General features: G+C 60.6%; 2 long non-coding RNA genes across 2 annotated transcripts; one reads left to right on the top strand and one right to left on the bottom strand.

Moving 5' to 3' along the window:
* The first annotated feature begins 1,468 nt into the window (after positions 1-1,468).
* On the top strand, positions 1,469-2,967 carry LOC150052211 (uncharacterized). The gene is made up of 3 exons (XR_016538110.1): positions 1,469-1,594; positions 2,247-2,429; positions 2,828-2,967. It is a non-coding gene; the product is annotated as an uncharacterized LOC150052211 (long non-coding RNA).
* On the bottom strand, positions 1,469-3,139 carry LOC150052210 (uncharacterized). Its single transcript, XR_016538109.1, has 3 exons — positions 3,027-3,139; positions 2,729-2,968; positions 1,469-1,586 (listed from the first exon to the last, which is right to left on the bottom strand). It is a non-coding gene; the product is annotated as an uncharacterized LOC150052210 (long non-coding RNA).
* Between the last annotated feature and the right edge of the window lie 14,784 nt (positions 3,140-17,923).

Here is a 17,923-nt window from a genome sequence, read left to right as displayed (position 1 = left end):
TCTCATCCTGGGGTCCCAGCAGCAGTGTCTCTGCTCCTCTGCCCCTGGCTCCTGCCCACTGAGAGAGAGACTGCAGCTCTGCAGACATGAGGCATGAGGCACAGAGAGGAAGGGCTCAGGTCTGTGTGGTGGACTTTCCTTGACTGAGCAGAGCTGTCGCAGAGATGGGGGGGGCCTAGATGACCCCGTGACCAAGGCCTAGAGGCCCCAGAATGGGGGCTGAGCTCTGAGATGCAGAATGCCTTCTGGTGATTCTGCTGGGGGGCCCGGCTGGAGTGGAGCTTTGCTTCTTGGCGGCCAGGCTGCAGGCTTATTTGGGGTGTCACAGATGCACGGACAGACCGCGGAGAGATCCATACACGAGTTGATTTTACACTGCGGGCCCAGAGGAGTCCACTAACTGTGACTATGTGCACAGTATTTGCAAGCAATTTTAGGTGGGGAGGACGATGTAGGAAGAAGCAGGGGAAGCAAGTGTGAAAACGCTGATGCCCATTCAGGCCCCTTAATGGCTTCGCGGGCTACAACAGTAGCTGGTTTGCTTGTCACCAGAACATTTTCTGAAGGGGAGGGGTCCCCGGCTTACTTCAGGGTTCTAGATTGAGGTCGGCCAGGCCGGGCTCCTGGCCAGGGGCGACGTTGGAAAGTGCACTTCCACTCACTCCTCGTTCCTCTTGTTCTCTTTGAATCTGGGTGTGAAGGGGAAATGTCAGAAGATGTGGCACAGGTGGCTGGGGGCGGGGCGGGGGGACAGGACTTCTGGACATACCTGGAAAGGCCAGGTGGGCTGGATTTGAGAAGAGAATGGTATCCTTTCAAGTGGGGCTTCGGCGCCCCTTCTCCGCCGCTCACTGGGCTAGCCTGGACGCGAGCCCAGCAGAGGTTCAGGCTCCCCGGAGACCCTCCTGCCCCTCCCCCAGCTCTCCCGTCCCCAGCGTGTGATGCCCCCAGAAGCGCAGGGCAGGCTGGGACCGGCGCCCACATCCTGGTGAGAGTAAAGAGGCTTGCCACCACAGCATCAAGCAAAGGCAGTCCATGCAGGCACTTGCAGTTGCCAGGGGCATCATATTTTCTCCTCCCTCAGCTCCTTCTGGAGCCAGCCACGAGGAACTGAAGCGGAGAGAAGCCGTGCTCAAGGCAATTGAGCGGAGGGGGCTCTGAGCCGTGGGTGGATGGTTGGCCCACACGTCGAGATGGAATGGCGTTCGTCCGCTGGCGAGTTGTGCCTTCACACTGACGGTCTTTGTATTTATGTGTTTAATGAGATGGTTTTCGGGACTGTGACTGCGAGGTCAGGAGAGATGCCTTGCTTGGCCTTCCGCCCGTTTGCCCCTGCCTGTAATGAGACCGCTTATTTATGGCTTCAATTTGGTTTTTATTATTATTACTATTTGCTTTTCAGAATTAGGCGATTGCATCAAGCATTCTCCCACCGCCGCAGGCCAGAGCTGGCCAGTGGTAATAAAGGTACTACAGCTCCATGGCAGAGTCTGTACCTCCTGCAGTGTGTCTGCTCCATACCAGGCAACCCTCTTCCTTACCCCGGAATCGCTGCAGGATTTCCCCTTCTGCAAAGTTCCTGCTTCCTGTGAATGTGTGTGTCATAGGGGTGCCCCGACCCCATTTTCATAGGACTCCTCCCATACCATTGGTCTTCACTTGGTCTTGACCCCACCATTTCCTGAGGGGGGGGTGCCGTCAGCAGTTGTCATGGTTACCAGAATACTTCCTACCACTCCATCACGTGCCCCCACAGGCTCGGGTGCTGTCCCCAAGGGCCTGTCAGTGGGGCCCTAATCACAGCCCGTCCTCTCCTCAGTGGTGCTGTGCAGGTGGGATGCCAGGGCAGGGCAGGGCACCTGAACGTCCCCTGATACCCTTTGGGATCCCCTCCCAGCAGCCTGATGTGGAGAGCAGATCCCGAGGGCCACTCGCCCCCCTCCCCAGGCTGGGGACCTCGCTCAGGGCTCCCCGCTGCTGGGCTCTGAGGCTCCTTCTCCTAGCTTCCTCCCTTTCTCATGTGCCGACCTTTCCCCAGACCTCTCCCTGGCCTCCACGTGGCCAGCAGGCCATGGTGTGAGAGCCATGCCCATCTCGGGGTCCTCCAACAGGGGTTTGCAAATCCTCCCGCCAGCCGAGCCCAGTCTGCACACACCCCAGCTCCAGCACAGGGCGAGGGGGGACTGCTGTCCACAGGGCTCCCCAGGGCTCCATCACAGACCCGGGCCCCGGCCCTCCTCCCACAGGCACCAGTTCTGATTGTGGCCCAGAGACCTTGCGCCAATGCAGCGAGCACAGAGGGGCCTGAGAGCCGGTCAGCAAAGCAGCGTGGAAGCCGGCCACCTGTGCAGCGCGCGAGGACAGCTGAGAGCGGCTGGCCGTGAGGGCCGAGGGGAGAAAGATCCCTGGAGCCGCATCAGGTGTGGCAGGTGCGCGGAGGCAGGGCTGCGGGTTGGGCCTCCACACTGAGGCCCTGAGGCTCACACGGCTCACACCGTCCCTGCCCTGGAGCCTTGAGGCTGTCCACAGCCCCAGTCCCCTCATCCCCACAAGCCACCATGAGCTGAGCTGGCAGAGGGCTCCTGCCCCACACTGTGTCAGGACACTGGCAGGGCTGCACCACAGCTCCATCCTGATCCTCCGCCAGCCCTGACATCTAGAAGTAGCAAAAAGTATCTAGCCCGCCCAAGGCAGAGGCAGAAAGTGGGCCAGAGAGAGGGCATTTCACCTTTGTCAGCGTGCATCGGATACAAAGTAGAGACCTGTGCCTTCCTAATCGAGGGTGCCCGGGTGCTCAGGCCTGGAGCCAGGACATTTCTTCCGGCAGGCAGCGGGCTGGTGTGGAGGAAGAAGGCGCCCACACACCTGCTGTCGACCGCGAGGCCCTGGCCGTGCCCACCGCTCCCTGGCCACAGATGCTGCAGGTCTGCCTGTGTGGGGTCTCCACTCTGCTCCATCTCCACCCTGCCTGTGGTGGGCCCTCGCGGGGCGGGGGGGGGACGCCATGCCAGGCTGGGCGTGGATACCTCAGGCCAGTGCAGCCTGCATGTTCTCCTCTGGACACGCGTGGAGCAGGGACGCAGCCTGCTCAGGCAACCGTGGGTAGCCGAGGATGGCGAGGCTGCTTGTGTGTGGCGAGTGAGGGCTGGCCACAACAAGCCCTGATCTGAAAGCACAATCTCCCTTCAGGTCAGAAGCCAGTTTCCGTGGCAGCCTATGTGTGACCCAGATGGCTCAGGGGTTCCGTGCTAAGCAGCGTTGGGCACAGAGTGGGGCGTGTGTGGGAAGGAGTGGGTGCAGCTGCTCGGTGGCCCGGTCCATGTCCAGCACTGTCCACCTGGCCATGGCGGCGGCCCAGCAAGGAGCAGGCCCTGGGACGGGAGGCCGCTCTGCTCTGTCCTCTGCCCCCACCGCTCCCTCCACCCACAGCTGGCTCACCAGTGCCACTTGCACGGCTACCCGCTGACCAGGGCGGCGGGGCAGCAGGGCAGGCAGGACCCGTGAAGGCCACTCTTTGTGAGAGGGATGAAGATGGCGTGGTTTTCAGTGTCCTGTAGGTGCCCCCGTGGTTTGCCCTCCCCACCCAGGGTTCTTATCAGCTGGCTCAGAAGGGAGGTGAGGCCCTGGGCCTCCGGCAGCCTGGCATCAGAGAGCCCAACCCCGTGACCCCTCTGCGGCCAGAGCTGGGGAGCAAGGGAGGCACCTGGCCTGTGGAGCCCGAGCTGGGGCCTCAGCCCCTCCTGTCCTTGTCCCAGCACTGGACGCTGGCAGCACCAGCCCCTGGGAAAGCGGGGAGACAGAAGCTCCGCCCAGAGCCCGCTCAGGTCAGCCCGCTCAGGTCAGCTTGCCAGAGGCCGCTCAGGTCAGCCCGCTCAGGTCAGCTTGCCAGAGGCCGCCTCCGTGGATTACAATTTGAATTCAGCGGCAGAAACACCACAGGTCTCCTTAGGTCTCAACTTCAGGCGAACAGGAAATACTCGGTCTCCGATCTATACTGAAAACTCGATTCATTATTTCCCTGAAATTCAGCCCTCACCTGCATTTGGGTTCCCATCATGGCTACATACCTGGAACTTGCCACCAGGCCTGGCTCTCAGCTGAGAAGGGAAGCGGGCTCCAGAACATTTCTGTTCTGGCTGGCCTCCAACCAGCATCCTTCCGCCTCAGCCTTCCAGTTGCCAGGATTACAGGCAGGAGCTACCAATGGAGTGCGGGCTGGTCCAGCCCCTGCCCCCTCCCTCTGCCCCTCCAGGCCACCAGGGCCCTCCCCTCTCCTCACCACAGGCCTCCCGGCCCCCAGATCCCCACGAGGCCAGCTTCCTCCAGTCCCAGGTGTTGCCTGGGCCACTCCTCCTCCATCTGGCTCTGCACTCCATCCTTGCCCTCCAGACACAGGAGGTCTGTGCCTGGGTCCCCTGCCCTGCCTGGCATGGTACCCCCACCACCGCCCCTCTGCATGCTGCCTGCCGGCCCCTCAAAGCATTCGGGTTTGTACGTGCTGAGCTCCTGACTCCCTGCACAGACAGAGGGTCACTGCAGCCCTTGAAGGCCGTCCTCTCTCCCCGGAGGCCCCAGGACTGCTGGGCAGGATCCCGGAGCAGGGCTCTGAATTCCTCAGACATCTGACCTGCACCATCTCTCCTCTGAGCAGTCCTGAGAGGCGATCCTCTGTGCTCAGGGTCACAGAAGAGATTAACATGGTGTTCACAGACAGTGCATGGGGGCGTCTGACCTGCTGACCAAAAGGGACCCAGGGGTCAACCTGAAAGCGGGAGTGCAGGGGACCCTGCCAGGGCAGCTTTGCGGTGCGACACGGCGTCCATCTCCTCTGAGGGCGCTTTCTCGCAGGGTCAGGAGGCTCCAGGCATCTCAGGGGCCGTCAGCCAGGACTGGGTCCAGAAAACTAGGGTGTATGCAAGGCAGCTAGCCGCCCCCCCGGATGGGGTCCTGCCCCGGTCTGGGCTCTAGCATCCATCGACCCTGCTCTGACATCTGAGCACATGGACGGCTGACTGCAATACCCAGCACCATGTGTCCCCCCACCCCACCCCTTCCTTCTGGCTCTGAGAGACCCCCACCCCATCCCACCCCTTCCTTCCGGTTTTGAGAGCCCCCCACCCCACCCCACCCCTTCCTTCTGGTTCTGAGAGCCCCCCACCCCACCCCACCCCTTCCTTCTGGCTCTGAGAGCCCCCACCCCACCCCACCCCTTCCTTCTGGTTCTGAGAGCCCCCACCACACCCCTTCCTTTTGGTTCTGAGATCCCACCCCCCACGCCCCTTTTTTTCTGGTTCTGAGAGCCCCTCCAAACCCACACACCTCTTCCTTCTGATTCTGAGAGCCCCCCAACACCACACCCCTTCCTACTGGTTCTGAGAGTCCCCCACCCCCCCACACCTCTTCCTTCTGATTTTGAGAGCATTTAGCCCACAGTCCTTGAGCCATGCCTCCATCTCTACTCTATTTGTTTTCACGTTTGCTTAGATTAACCTCTGCCCTTGAGCCTCCTGCCTCCACCTCCCGCCGGTGGCAGGATTACAGCCCCATGACATCACATCCAGCTCGTGCCTGGTTCTGAACCATCTACTAAGTGGAATGGAGCCTCCTGCCCTGGCATTTCTGGGAGCAAGTCTGTTAATGATGAGATTCAACTTCTGTAGCCACTGACTTTCCTTTTGGCTGAATTATCTATGGAGGGAAGAAAATGTAGATCTCCGGGGCCGGGAGTTTGGCCTAGTGGTAGAGTGCTTGCCTACGATGCACGGAGTTCTGGGTTCGATTCTTTGGTAGCACATACTTAGAAAAAGCTGGAGGTGGTGCTGAGGCTCAAGTGGTAGAGCTCTAGCCTTGAGAAAGTCCAAGGACAGTGCTCAGGCCCTGAGCTCAAGCCCAGGACTGGAAAAAGAAAAAGAAAAAGAAAGAAAATGTATATCTCACAAATCCAGGTTTGTCAGCTCCTCCGTTTAGTTGGTTGCAGTTGGTTCATTTTTAAATGGGAGGCAATGGTCATGTACAGGAAGGATGGCTTGGTGTGTGTTGGTAAAGACACCAAAGGCTCCCGCGCTTTGTCTCAAGTCTCAGCCTCCGGAGTGGCTGGGATTACAGCCGGGAGCCCTGGCACGCCACAGTGCCTGGCATTCCATCCACAGCTGGTCCCTGCCCTGTCAACACAGGACACCCAGGCTCTCAGCCCAGACCTCCTGCACTGCTCAGCCACCAGGGGGCCTCAGGCCCCAGGCTTCTCCTCTGAGCCCAGGCAATGCCCTAGCTCCGCCTCTGTCTGAGAATATTCCTGTGGAAGGGAGCCAGCCTCCCAGGACTGCTGCCACACCCCCAGAGCCTCAGAGGTGTGACAACCCCTTCCTTCCTTCCTTCCTTCCTTCCTTCCTTCCTTCCTTCCTTCCTTCCTTCTTTTCTTCCTTGCTTTATCTCTCCCATACAAAGTCCACTCACAGGCTCCAGAACTGGAGAACAGCTGGACTCTGGGACCCCTGCAGCCTGTAATACCCTTGGTCTGGACAATTACCTAAATGAACTCTAACCTGAACTCCAGGGCAGGAACCCAAACCTGGCTGCCTCTGCAGAGGAGAAGGGGGCAGGGGTGTGCTAGGCAGACAGACCCTCACAGAGGAGGCCGAGGAGCAGTCCCGGGCCCTGCTGCTGGGAGCCCGGCCAGCGCATGCCCCACCTGTGCTCTCCAGCTCTGAGCCAAAGCCCAGCTCTTCTCAGCCTCACAGAGCGGCAGCTGGAGACGCTCCCAGGGAGGACCTGGTCAGATGTCCCTCAGGAGCCACGCAGGACACCAAGGAGAACACCCAGCCACCAGGGTGGCAGGAGGCTAAGCAGTGTTCGCTAATTACAGGTGAGGCCAGAGGACAGGCGAGCCAATGCCAGCTCTTCCCAAGGCCTAGGAAGGACCCTAAATCTCCCCCACCATCTCTGAACCCTGCCCTGGTCATCTTGGAGTTATCCTGCTGGGTCCTCAGATGATACCCCATCCCCTAGAGTTGACCCCTTAGTGGACCAGACAAAGGGACAGCAGCTTTGTTCTGTGTGGGAACCCAGGGTGGGAGTGACAGGCTGACTTGTCAAACACTGGACACCCTGGCAGGACACGGACTCTATGGCGAGTCCAGGGACAGACTGGCCAAAGCGGGGCTAGGAGATGGTGGGGCCGGGGCCGGGTGCTGAGGGCCCTGGAGCACAGGCTCCGAGGATTTGGGCAGGGGACTCGCCCCACCTGGCTGCCAGTCAGCTCTTGAGGCCAGCGCTGGGCTCCTCCTGGCCTGCAGAAGGGAAGCCCACAGTCGGGGACAGAGGAGAGTCCAGGAGAAACAAAGGGACTGGGGCAGCAGCTGGACGCCAGCCAGTCCCCGCAGCAGCCAGCCCGCCTCCCCGTATCTGTCCAGATGGACAGGCAGGGGCTTTGTGCCGCCAGCCCGGGGTTTGCCACAAAGCATCCATCAAACCAAAGCGCCCTCATTTGAATTCTAATGAGGAAGGGGGCTGGGGCAGGGCTTCCCCGAGACTGCTGTCCAGCCAGGACCCCGGCCTGGTGAAGCTGGGCACAGGGAGCCTGTCTCCCAAGAAAGCTCGGGCTGTGACTCTCAGGCGCTTTCATGGAAGTCCACTTGAATTGGCATCCTGCCCCAGGAAAAGCCTCTAACTGCCAGTTCACTCGTGGGCACAGAGCGAAGGCCTTCCGCTGGGGACTGACTCTTGGGACGAAGGCCCCCTCCTAGTGCAGGCAGGGGCAAAGGTTTTCTGGTGGGGACAGGCTCCCTTCGCGCCCTCCCAGGGCCCCACACTGGGCGGGGTCAGTGTCCTGTAGGGCAGTCCTCAGGAGGACTGCTGTGCCTGCTGCCATGGGGGGAGGAGGGCGGCCAGGAGGGGCCCTTCCTCCTGAAGCACTGTGGGGCTGTGGGGCGGGGGAGGACCACAGCTGTCCTTAGCTCTCTTTCCACCTGAAGAGTGGGTAGGATGATCCTCTGTGGAGGGGTTACCCTGGGCACAACCAATTGGATCACAGTTTCACTTTATTTTTTGTCATGGTTTCTTAAACAACTCAAGATAACAGCTATTAAATCTGGGCATGGTATCCTAGGCCTGGAATCCTGGAACTTGGGAGGTGGAGGGGGGTGGGGGATGGCAGGGGGGATGGAGGAAGCTCGAGTCTGAGGCTGGCCTGCATAGTGAGACCCCACGATGAGCCTGGGTTTGAAAGTGGTGTGGAGCTGATTCCAAGAACAGGAGGGGATGGGCGTGGCCTATGTGCAGATGCCGTTTTATCGGGAGCGCAGGTCCTGGTACCTTTGAGGGTTCTGGACACAGGAGGCAAATAAATGTATGCGGCAAGGCCTCGTTTTCTCAGGGAGACTTATTCTTAAAATGTGAGCAGGTCAACCTGGAAGAGACAGACAGCCTGACCCTCATCCATGTCCATTCAAGCCCCATCCCTGTTGACAGAAAAGTGTGGCTCAGATTCAAGATGTCTTCCTCCTCGCAGATCTTCTGAGGAGCACGGTCCGTGCAGCACCTCCTCTTTCCACACTGCTACTGCGTATCCACCGCTCGTGGCTTCTTTGCTTGGTGACTTGTGATGGCCCCTTGCCCAGCTGTGGTCCACCCTTCTCCAGCACCTGCCGCACCAGAAGCTGTGCAGCCGACGCTTCTGCACGGCCTGGGCCCTCACCGGTCGTTGTTTTGTTTTGTTTTTTATTGTTGTTTTGTTTTGCCCCAATTATTTTTCCACAGCTGCTTTGCTGTGAGGACCCTGGGCCAGCACAGCCCACTCCTGGGCGTGGTGTGCGAATGTTTGCTGGATCCGCTCTGAACTTGTAAATCACTGCTGGAAAAGCTGAGTGACTCTGGTGGCGTTTGGGTGCCTGAAGATGACCTTGGGGGTCTCAGGGCAGCTTTGTACAGAACCACGGCCGGTGGCAGCGCCAAGGCAGACTTCCAAGTGACAGACACCCACCTTGCCTGCGTGGCCTTGGGCTTACCAGAAGGTTCTCCCCAACACGGTTCTGAAATCATTTTCTGTGGGCTGTGCTGTAGCTCCAGACATGGCCTGGGCAGAAACACAGCGTCAGCCGCTGCTCCTGGGGTCCCAGCCTCACCTCAGGTAAGAACTGCTAGACACAAGCCCTGGGAAACCTGCTGGGGCTTTCGAAGTAGGAAATGAACACCTGGGGATATGCGGCCTAGAAGACCCCAGCATTCACCACATAGCACCCCGCATGCACGCAGAAGAAACGCAGGAGAAGCCTTCGCCCACGAGTTCATCCAAAGCCCTTGCAGACAAGGGACGGAAAGAAGTGTCCTCAGCTCAGCATCCTGGTGAGTCACCGGGAGCTGTCCGGGTGTCCCGAGCCTGGCTCAGCACCAGTGCTGAGTCACTGCCACAGCCTTTGGGATGACGTGTCAGGGCTCATGGAAAGTCCAAGTGCAGTTCCAGAACGGCAGGCTGGCCATTCGGAGATGAGGCCCGTATTGGTGGGTCCAGCGAGGCCACTTGGTGGCCCCTCTCCCCTAGGCCCGAGCGCCTGGTGAAACAGGAGACAGGACACACACAGATGGAGGAGGAGGAGGATGGGGTGGGGGGGTAGAGAGAGGGGGCTGAGAGCCGAGGAGAGCCGAGGAGAGCCGTCCCCCGAGGAGCCAGCCAGAAGTCTTCTACACAAACCCTGGGCCTGTGGCACGTTATCACAATGGCCTGAGAAAACCCACAAGCATGAGAAAGTTCTGATGGTGGATGGCGATGGCTGCACAACAAAATGGATGAGCTCACTGCCGGTGTGCACGTAGACTAGCTCAGGTGGGCAGGAGCGGCTGTCTCTCGCCTGGCCTCCTAGTTGCTCAGGCAATCTGAGGCGCGTGGCTGGAATAGCCCTGCTGACCTGTCGGAGTGACTTATCTCCAGTTACCAGCAAACCCTGAGCTGGAGGCAGGGCTCAAGTGCTCTCCCTGGGCAAGAAAGCTAAACAGTAAACATTAATTAAATAAAGGCTCAGTACACACACACACACACACACACACACACACACACACACATGCATACACACACTGGCTAAGACTGTCCATTTCATGTTACGTGTATTTTATAAACACAACAAAAAATGAGTTGTTTGTATGGAGACTATTTAAGATGGCAACCCAGAATCTCAAAGACCCATGAACCAATCCAGCTGAAGCATGTCGTGCACGGAGTCAAGGAGGGTGGCCAGGGGCGATGTCTCAGACCATCGCTGGGAAAGGGAGGAAGGGGCCATAATAATACAGGAAAAACTCCACATGATGGCGTCGTTTCTCCAAACTTCCTGTGTACACGTGTGTGCAGACACAGATGCACAGACATACACACTGCGCCTTCCTCCAGGCACCAGGCAAGGCCTCTGCCACAGAAGACACGACCTGGGCAGGCGGGCGCTGCGGGTGACTCAGCCTCCCCGCCTCCAGCTCGGGCGTGCATGCTGGAGCACGAATAGCCTTCTTCCACGCCGGCGCCCCCGCGCTGAGACCGACCTGCTTCCCACCACGAGGACCTGCTATTTTCGTCCGCTGCTGAATCCGGCTCACTGGGGATTTATTTAGGAAGCACCGAAGCAGCTCTGTGTGTTTCCACAGAGCGCCCCGGGCTCTGCGTGGTTCGTGGACGAGGGCTCACGTAACCAAAATGAGCATGAGCAGTCATTTGTGAGATGCCTCTGCTTCCTTACGTGGTGGTGTCCCGAGAGTCCTCTATGATTTCTTCCTGTTGACCTCACCGGGGTGTTTATCTAATCTAACAGGGACACCTGTGTAGATGCGTGTCTGTGGATTGCTAGGTGTCTTTTGTTTGTGTGTGACCACGTGAGGGTGTCTCCAGGTCAAGTGCACCGCTGTGTGTGTGTGTGCCAGTCTTTGGCCCGCCTGCCTTTGGCTGGACCGTGTGCCCAGGCGTTAGAGGCAGAGAATGCTCCTTGAAGAGGTGCTCCATCCACCACCACTTCCCTGCAGAGATACAGACACGTGGCACTCCCCTCAGCCTGGCCAGGCTTCCTGCTGGATTCCTGTCTCTCTCAGGGCGGGACCCCAGCTCTAACACCAGTCAGACTCCTAGGAGGGGCCCCTCAGAATCGGTAGAATGAGTGCATTAGTGACCGACCCGTTCCTGTATTGCCTTAGAAGTGGGATGTTGCATTCACGTCCTACTCGCTCCATGGAGAAAAGAGGTGTCTGTTCCATCAGGGCTCACATGTATTTGTATAAACTTGTGCTATAAAATATTCTCTCCCATCATTTGCTCTTCTCTTCCTTACAGTTGTTGCTTTTCTTTGTTCCTTTACTTTTTTTCTTGCTATGTGGCCCAAGCTAATCCTGATCTTAGACCCTCCTGCTTCTGTTTCCTAAGTGCTGAGATGATGTGTTTCACACTTGACTGGCTAGTGCGCGCTCTCTCTCTCTCTCTCTCTCTCTCTCTCTCTCTCTCTCTCTCTCTCTCTCTCTCTCTCTGACTGGAGTTTGAACTCATTCCCCACATAGCTGGGAAGACTGTTGTGTGCCGCTCATCCAGCTGTCTTGATGGGCTCTCCCTGACATTTTACCCAGGCTAGCCTAAAGCCATTCTCTTGATCTCTGCCTCCTGAGAAGCAGTGGTGAAGGCATGGGTCGCCTCTCCCATGCTTTTTTTTTTTTTTGGTCAATCATGGGGCTTGAACTCTGGACCTGGGCACCGTCCCTGAGCTCTTCAGCGCAAGGCTAGTGCTCTACTCTTTGAGCCACAGTGCCACTTCTGGTTTTCTGGTGGTTAGCTGGAGAATCACAGATTTCCATGCGCGGCTGGCTTTATCCCGTGATCCTCAGATCTCAGGCTCCTGAGAAGCTAGGATGACAGGGACAGGTGTGAGCCGCCGGGCCCAGCTTGCATTGTCTTTTAGAAATTTATATTGATTAATTCAGTTCAAAGTCCTTCTTTAGGTTTTAAGTCTCCTGTGTCATCGTCTGTTTTGCCTGTAGTAACTCCTTCCCTCTGCTCTGCTGCAGCCTGGAGGACCTCGTTCTAACTCACTGCTGGGTTCCGCTCTCCCTGCCCAGGGGCGACGGCCGGGCCGGGGCTGGGGGTTTCCAGACACTGGTTTTAGCTTTACCGCATCTGTATTTCTGCTTGGCAGCTCTCACCAGGGCTGTTTGTTTTTGGTTTTTTTTTTTTTTTTCCAGTCCTGGGCTGGAACTCAGGGCCTGGGCACTGTCCTTGGGCTTTCTCAAGGCTACAGCTCTGCCACTTGGGCCACAGCACCACGTCTGGCGGAGGGAGGGGCCCAGGGCGTGGGGAGGGCGGAGGGATGAGCCCAGGGCATGGGGAGGTTGGAGGGAGGGGCAGGGCGTGGGGAGGGCGTGGGGAGGGTGTAGGGCGTGGGGAGGGCGGAGGGAGGGGGCAGGGCGTGGGGAGGGCGGAAGGAGGGGCAGGGCGTGGGGAGGGCGGAAGGATGAGCTCAGGGCGTGGGGGGGGCGGAGGGATGAGCCCAGGGCGTGGGGAGGGCGGAGGGATGAGCCCAGGGCGTGGGGAGGGCGTGGGGAGGGTGTAGGGCGTGGGGAGGGCGGAGGGAGGGGGCAGGGCGTGGGGAGGGCGGAGGGAGGGGGCAGGGCGTGGGGAGGGCGGAAGGAGGGGCAGGGCGTGGGGAGGGCGGAAGGATGAGCTCAGGGCGTGGGGGGGGCGGAGGGATGAGCCCAGGGCGTGGGGAGGGCGGAGGGATGAGCCCAGGGCGTGGGGAGGGCGTGGGGAGGGTGTAGGGCGTGGGGAGGGCGGAGGGAGGGGGCAGGGCGTGGGGAGGGCGGAGGGAGGGGGCAGGGCGTGGGGAGGGCGGAAGGAGGGGCAGGGCGTGGGGAGGGCGGAAGGATGAGCTCAGGGCGTGGGGGGGGCGGAGGGATGAGCCCAGGGCGTGGGGAGGGCGGAGGGATGAGCCCAGGGCGTGGGGAGGGCGTGGGGAAGGTGTAGGGCGTGGGGAGGGCGGAGGGAGGGGCAGGGCGTGGGGAGGGCGGAAGGATGAGCCCAGGGCGTGGGGAGGGCAGAGGGATGAGCCCAGGGCGTGGGGAGGGCGGAGGGAGGGGGCAGGGCGTGGGGAGGGCGGAAGGATGAGCCCAGGGCGTGGGGAGGCCTTGGACGGGGCTGGGGTCGCCGAGGGTCCCCTGCGAGGGGTGGACGGCGGCGGTGGGCGGGCGAAGACGGGTGGCCTGGGTCTGAACGCGGGCCTGGAGCGCGCGGTGCTCGGCCGCCTCCCCCGGAGGAGGCCGGCAGGTGGCAGCCGAGGCGGGGCGGAGGAAAGGCCTGGGTTCTCCGCCGGGCCTCCGCTTCCTTCCGGTGACGGGCGGTTCTCAACTGGGCAGGACCCGAGCCAGAGCCGCCGCCACTGGGGGATGGCGGAGCCTGGACGGGGCGGGCACGGAGCCTTGGGGGGCGTGTCCTGTGGTCCTGGGCGTGGCCAGAGGGCGGAGCCTGGACGGGGCGGGGCATGGAGCCCTGGAGGGCGTGTCCTGTGGTCCTGGGCGTGGCTAGAGGGCGGAGCCTGGACGGGGCGGGCACGGAGTCTGGGGGGCGTGTCCTGTGGTCCTGGGCGTGGCCAGAGGGCGGAGCCTGGACGGGGCGGGGCATGGAGCCCTGGAGGGCGTGTCCTGTGGTCCTGGGCGTGGCTAGAGGGCGGAGCCTGGACGGGGCGGGCACGGAGCCTGGGGGGCGTGTCCTGTGGTCCTGGGCGTGGCCAGAGGGCGGAGCCTGGACGGGGCGGGGCATGGAGTCCTGGAGGGCGTGTCCTGTGGTCCTGGGCGTGGTTAGAGGGCGGAGCCTGGACGGGGCGGGCACGGAGCCTGGGGGGCGTGTCCTGTTGTCCTGGGCGGGGCCAGAGGGCGGAGCCTGGACGGGGCGGGGCATGGAGCCCTGGAGGGCGTGTCCTGTGATCCTGGGCGTGGCTCAGAACAGCGCCAGAGGGCGGAGCCTGGACGGGGCTGGGCATGGAGCCCTGGAGGGCGTGTCCTGTGGTCCTGGGCGTGGCCAGAGGGCGGAGCCTGGACGGGGCGGGGCATGGAGCCCTGGAGGGCGTGTCCTGCGCTCCTGGGCGTGGCTCAGAACAGCGCCAGAGGGCGGAGCCTGGACGGGGCGGGCACGGAGCCTGGAGAGCGAGTCCTGTGGTCGGAGGACAGAACATTGAGTCCTGGTGGTTGGATTCTGTCACCCTGGGCGGGGCTTTGGCGGTGCCTGTGGCCTGGTGGGCAGGGCCTTGACTCTGGGGCGGGGTTTGGGGCGGGGCCTGTGGCCTGGCGGGCAGGGCCCTGACTCTGGGGTGGGGCTTGGGGCGGGGCCTGTGGCCTGGTGGGCAGGGCCCTGACTCTGGGGCGGGGCCTGTGGCCTTGTGGGCAGGGCCTTGACTCTGGGGCGGGGCCTGTGGCCTTGTGGGCAGGGCCCTGACTCTGGGGCGGGGCTTGGGATGGGGCCTGTAGCCTGGTGGGCAGGGCCCTGACTCTGGGGCGGGGCCTGTGGCCTGGCGGGCAGGGCCTTGACTCTGGGGCGGGGCTTTTGCTGGGGTCCATAGGTCAGGAAGACGCAGGTTCGGTTCCCACACCCATCCCCAGAATGCCTGGTCCCTGGGCTCTGCAGTTCTCTGTCCCTCTCCTTAGGGTGGAGTACTTGTCAGTGGGGTGTGCTGTTGGGGTCTCCATCCCGGGGCTGGGAGGTGGCCTACTGGAGGGGGGCGCCTGCTGGAGGGGGGGCAGCCTGCTGGAGGGGGGTTGGCCTGGTGGAGGGGGGGCGGCCTGGTGGAGGGGGGGGCAGCCTGGTGGAGGAGTGGCGGCCTGGTGGAGAGGGGGCGGCCTGGTGGAGGAGTGGTGGTCTGGTGGAGGGGGGGGGCGGCCTGGTGGAGGAGTGGTGGTCTGGTGGAGGGGGTCGGCCTGGTGGACGGGGGGTGGCCTGGTGGAGGGGGGGCGGCCTGGTGGAGGAGTGGCGGCCTGGTGGAGAGGGGGCGGCCTGGTGGAGGAGTGGTGGTCTGGTGGAGGGGGGGGCCTGGTGGAGGGGGGGCGGCCTGGTGGACGGGGGTGGCCTGGTGGAGGGGGGGTGGCCTGGTGGAGGAGTGGCGGCCTGGTGGAGAGGGGGCGGCCTGGTGGAGGAGTGGTGGCCTGGTGGAGGAGTGGTGGCCTGGTGGAGAGGGGGCGGCCTGGTGGAGGAGTGGTGGCCTGGTGGAGAGGGGGCGGCCTGATGGAGGAGTGGTGGCCTGATGGAGGAGTGGTGGCCTGGTGGAGGGGGGGGCAGTCTGGTGGAGGGGGGGCGGCCTGGTGGAGGAGTGGTGGCCTGGTGGAGGGGGGGGCAGTCTGGTGGAGGGGGGGCGGCCTGGTGGAGGAGTGGTGGCCTGGTGGAGGGGGGGGTCGGCCTGGTGAAGGGGGGGCAGCCCGGTGGAGGGAACAGCCTGGTGGAGGGGGGGGCAGTCTGGTGGAGGGAACAGCCTGCTTGAGGGGGGGCGGCCTGGTGGAGGGGGGGCGGCCTGGTGAAGGGGGGGCAGCCCGGTGGAGGGGGGGCAGCCTGCTGGAGGGAGCGGCCTGTGAATTCCTGGCCTCCTGAGCTCACTGAGGTCTGGTCTTAATCTGCCTCCCCACTCCCAGGGTAAACAGAGACAATCCTTTCATTTATTTCTTCTCTTTCGGTGACAACTGACCTTCATTGCCTGATGTGCTGTGGCCTTAAAACTGCTGCTTAACATTGTGTTTCCTGGATTCAAAAGGTGGATGGACGTTGTTCTGTAAAAGTCTACTTGGTTGCTTCTCCCTGCTGCATAGTATTCCATGGTGAATATCCATCACGGTTTGTTTATTCTTCCTCTAATGAGCAATGATTAGGCTACTCACTTCTGCTACATAAACAACGGCAACAAACCACCTTGGGTGTGTTCCCTTGAGTTCACCAAGTGTGTTTACAGAACAGACCGAGGAGAGCTCAGGGCTCGGTCAGGACCACTGAGCATGGCTCCTTAGCTTCAGAGTGCCTCTGCTGAGCTGCCCTCTGCCTCCCCCACACTCCATATCCTCTTCCTCTAACTTTCGTTATTCTGACAAGTACACAGAGGTGTCTCAAGGTTGTTTCATTCCATTTATTTGTACGTATCAGAGCCTTTTGATATATTTGCCAAGCATTTGGAATTTTTTTCTCTATTTGTGCGCGTGCGTGCAATCCTGGGGCTTGAACCAGGTTCTGGGTGCTGTCTCTGGGATTTTGTGCTCAAAGCTAGCACTCTTCCGCAGCCTGAGCCACAGCTCTGCTTCTGGCTCTTTGGTAGTTAATTGGAGATAAGAGTCTCAGAGACTTGCCCGCCCAGGCTGGCTCTGAACCACGATCCACAGATCTCAGCCCCCTAATTAGCTAGGATGACAGGCGTGGGCCACTGTCACCTGGCCCATGAACAGTAGCTTTATCACCAGCATTTCCTTTGGATCCTTTCTCATCTCATACATTTTCTGCTTCTTTCCCCTGGATTCCTGAGCCTAGCAACCACAGTCCTCTTAAATTCCCACCCAGCACTCTTACTGTGTCTGGGCCTGGCTGGGGTTTTTGTTACACTTCTGTCATTGGCATGCCCTGGAATGTTCTGTTGGAAGGTAGGCCTGATGTGCTAGGAGGAGGCCTTTATTTAGTAGTGTGTGCTCAGGTGTGGGAAAGGAAAATATCTATACCGTGTCTGAGGTTTAGACAGTAGTGGGTTGTGAACTTCCCCAAAGGTTTTCACCATCACTTTATGGAATGGATAAAAGGGGCTGATGTTTCCCTGAGAAAGCAAGAAAGAGCTGGATTCGGGCAGAGCTGTTCCCTCAGGCCTGAGGGTTCTGCAGAGAATCCCAGTGGGCAAGTGCCAGTCAGTTATTTTCTCTTGAAGATGGGCCTTTTTAACAATGCTTTTAAATGATGCTCTGAACACGTGCAAATCTACAGTTCTAGCACTGAGTGAAGCAGGAGATTCACAAGTTCAGAGCCAGCCTGGCCTAGATAAGAAGACACTGCCTCAAACACCAAATAAGCAGAATAGAATGGTGTGGCATAATCCACACTCGCCCCTTCTCCTCCTGCTGCCGGACACTGCGTCAGTCCTCCCTGGGAGAAGGAGTAGAGCGCCAGAGGCCGGGGTCAGCAAGTGCTGGGCTCCCAGGACAGGGTCCACCTGCTGGAGGTCTAGCAGGTGGGTTTCTGCTGCGGGAACTCGTGAGTCTGTCTGTGCCCATAGCCCCTGCAGTGCTGGGGCTGTAGTTTGCCCACAGCCTTGATTCTCTGACAGATCTAAGAATGATTGATGCTTCCGTTTTGTTTTCTGCTCTTTACATGCAGTTAGGACAGTGTCTCCTTATCTTTTCTGCGTGCCATCTGCTGCCAGCAGGGATCCCGCCCGCCACCCTCATGGGCCTGAGCAGGGTTCCGGCAGGCAGACCTTCAGCGGGGTTGAGGTGTGGTACTGTTCACAGGCTGATGGGCACAGGGATACCATCCTTGCCAAGGGAGAGCGGAACTCTGGGAGCCCCTGCCCTGCAGAGACCGTGTTTTCTTGGTGGTGTCATGTGACACTGCATAAGTCAACGGCTGACGCTTGGTTGCTGTGACACAAACACTAAGCAGTGTGATGTCTACCTACTTCTTGTGTCCTCCGGTGCTGTCCACAGGAGACAGGGCGGCCGAAGCCTGCTGGAGAAGGTGTAAGGGGATGGCTTGTCACCGTGAAGGGTGTACAGGGGGTGGCACCTCCAGTGAACACCAGACACCCCGGCCAGGCAGGAGAGCCCGCGGACGCTCACCTCCAGTGGACCCCGGACACCCTGCCCAGGCAGAAGACCCTGTGGACGCTCACCTCCAGTGTCACCTCAGGTGGACCCTGCGGACGCTCACCTCCAGTCCACTGTCCAGTGTCACCTCCAGTGGACA

Source organism: Megascapheus bottae, chromosome 16 (assembly GCF_031878675.1).
Source record: "Megascapheus bottae isolate mThoBot1 chromosome 16, mThoBot2.hap1, whole genome shotgun sequence".
Lineage (NCBI taxonomy): Eukaryota > Metazoa > Chordata > Mammalia > Rodentia > Geomyidae > Megascapheus > Megascapheus bottae.
The sequence above is the reverse complement of the archived record's forward strand: the minus strand, read 5'-3'. Positions and strand labels throughout refer to the sequence as shown.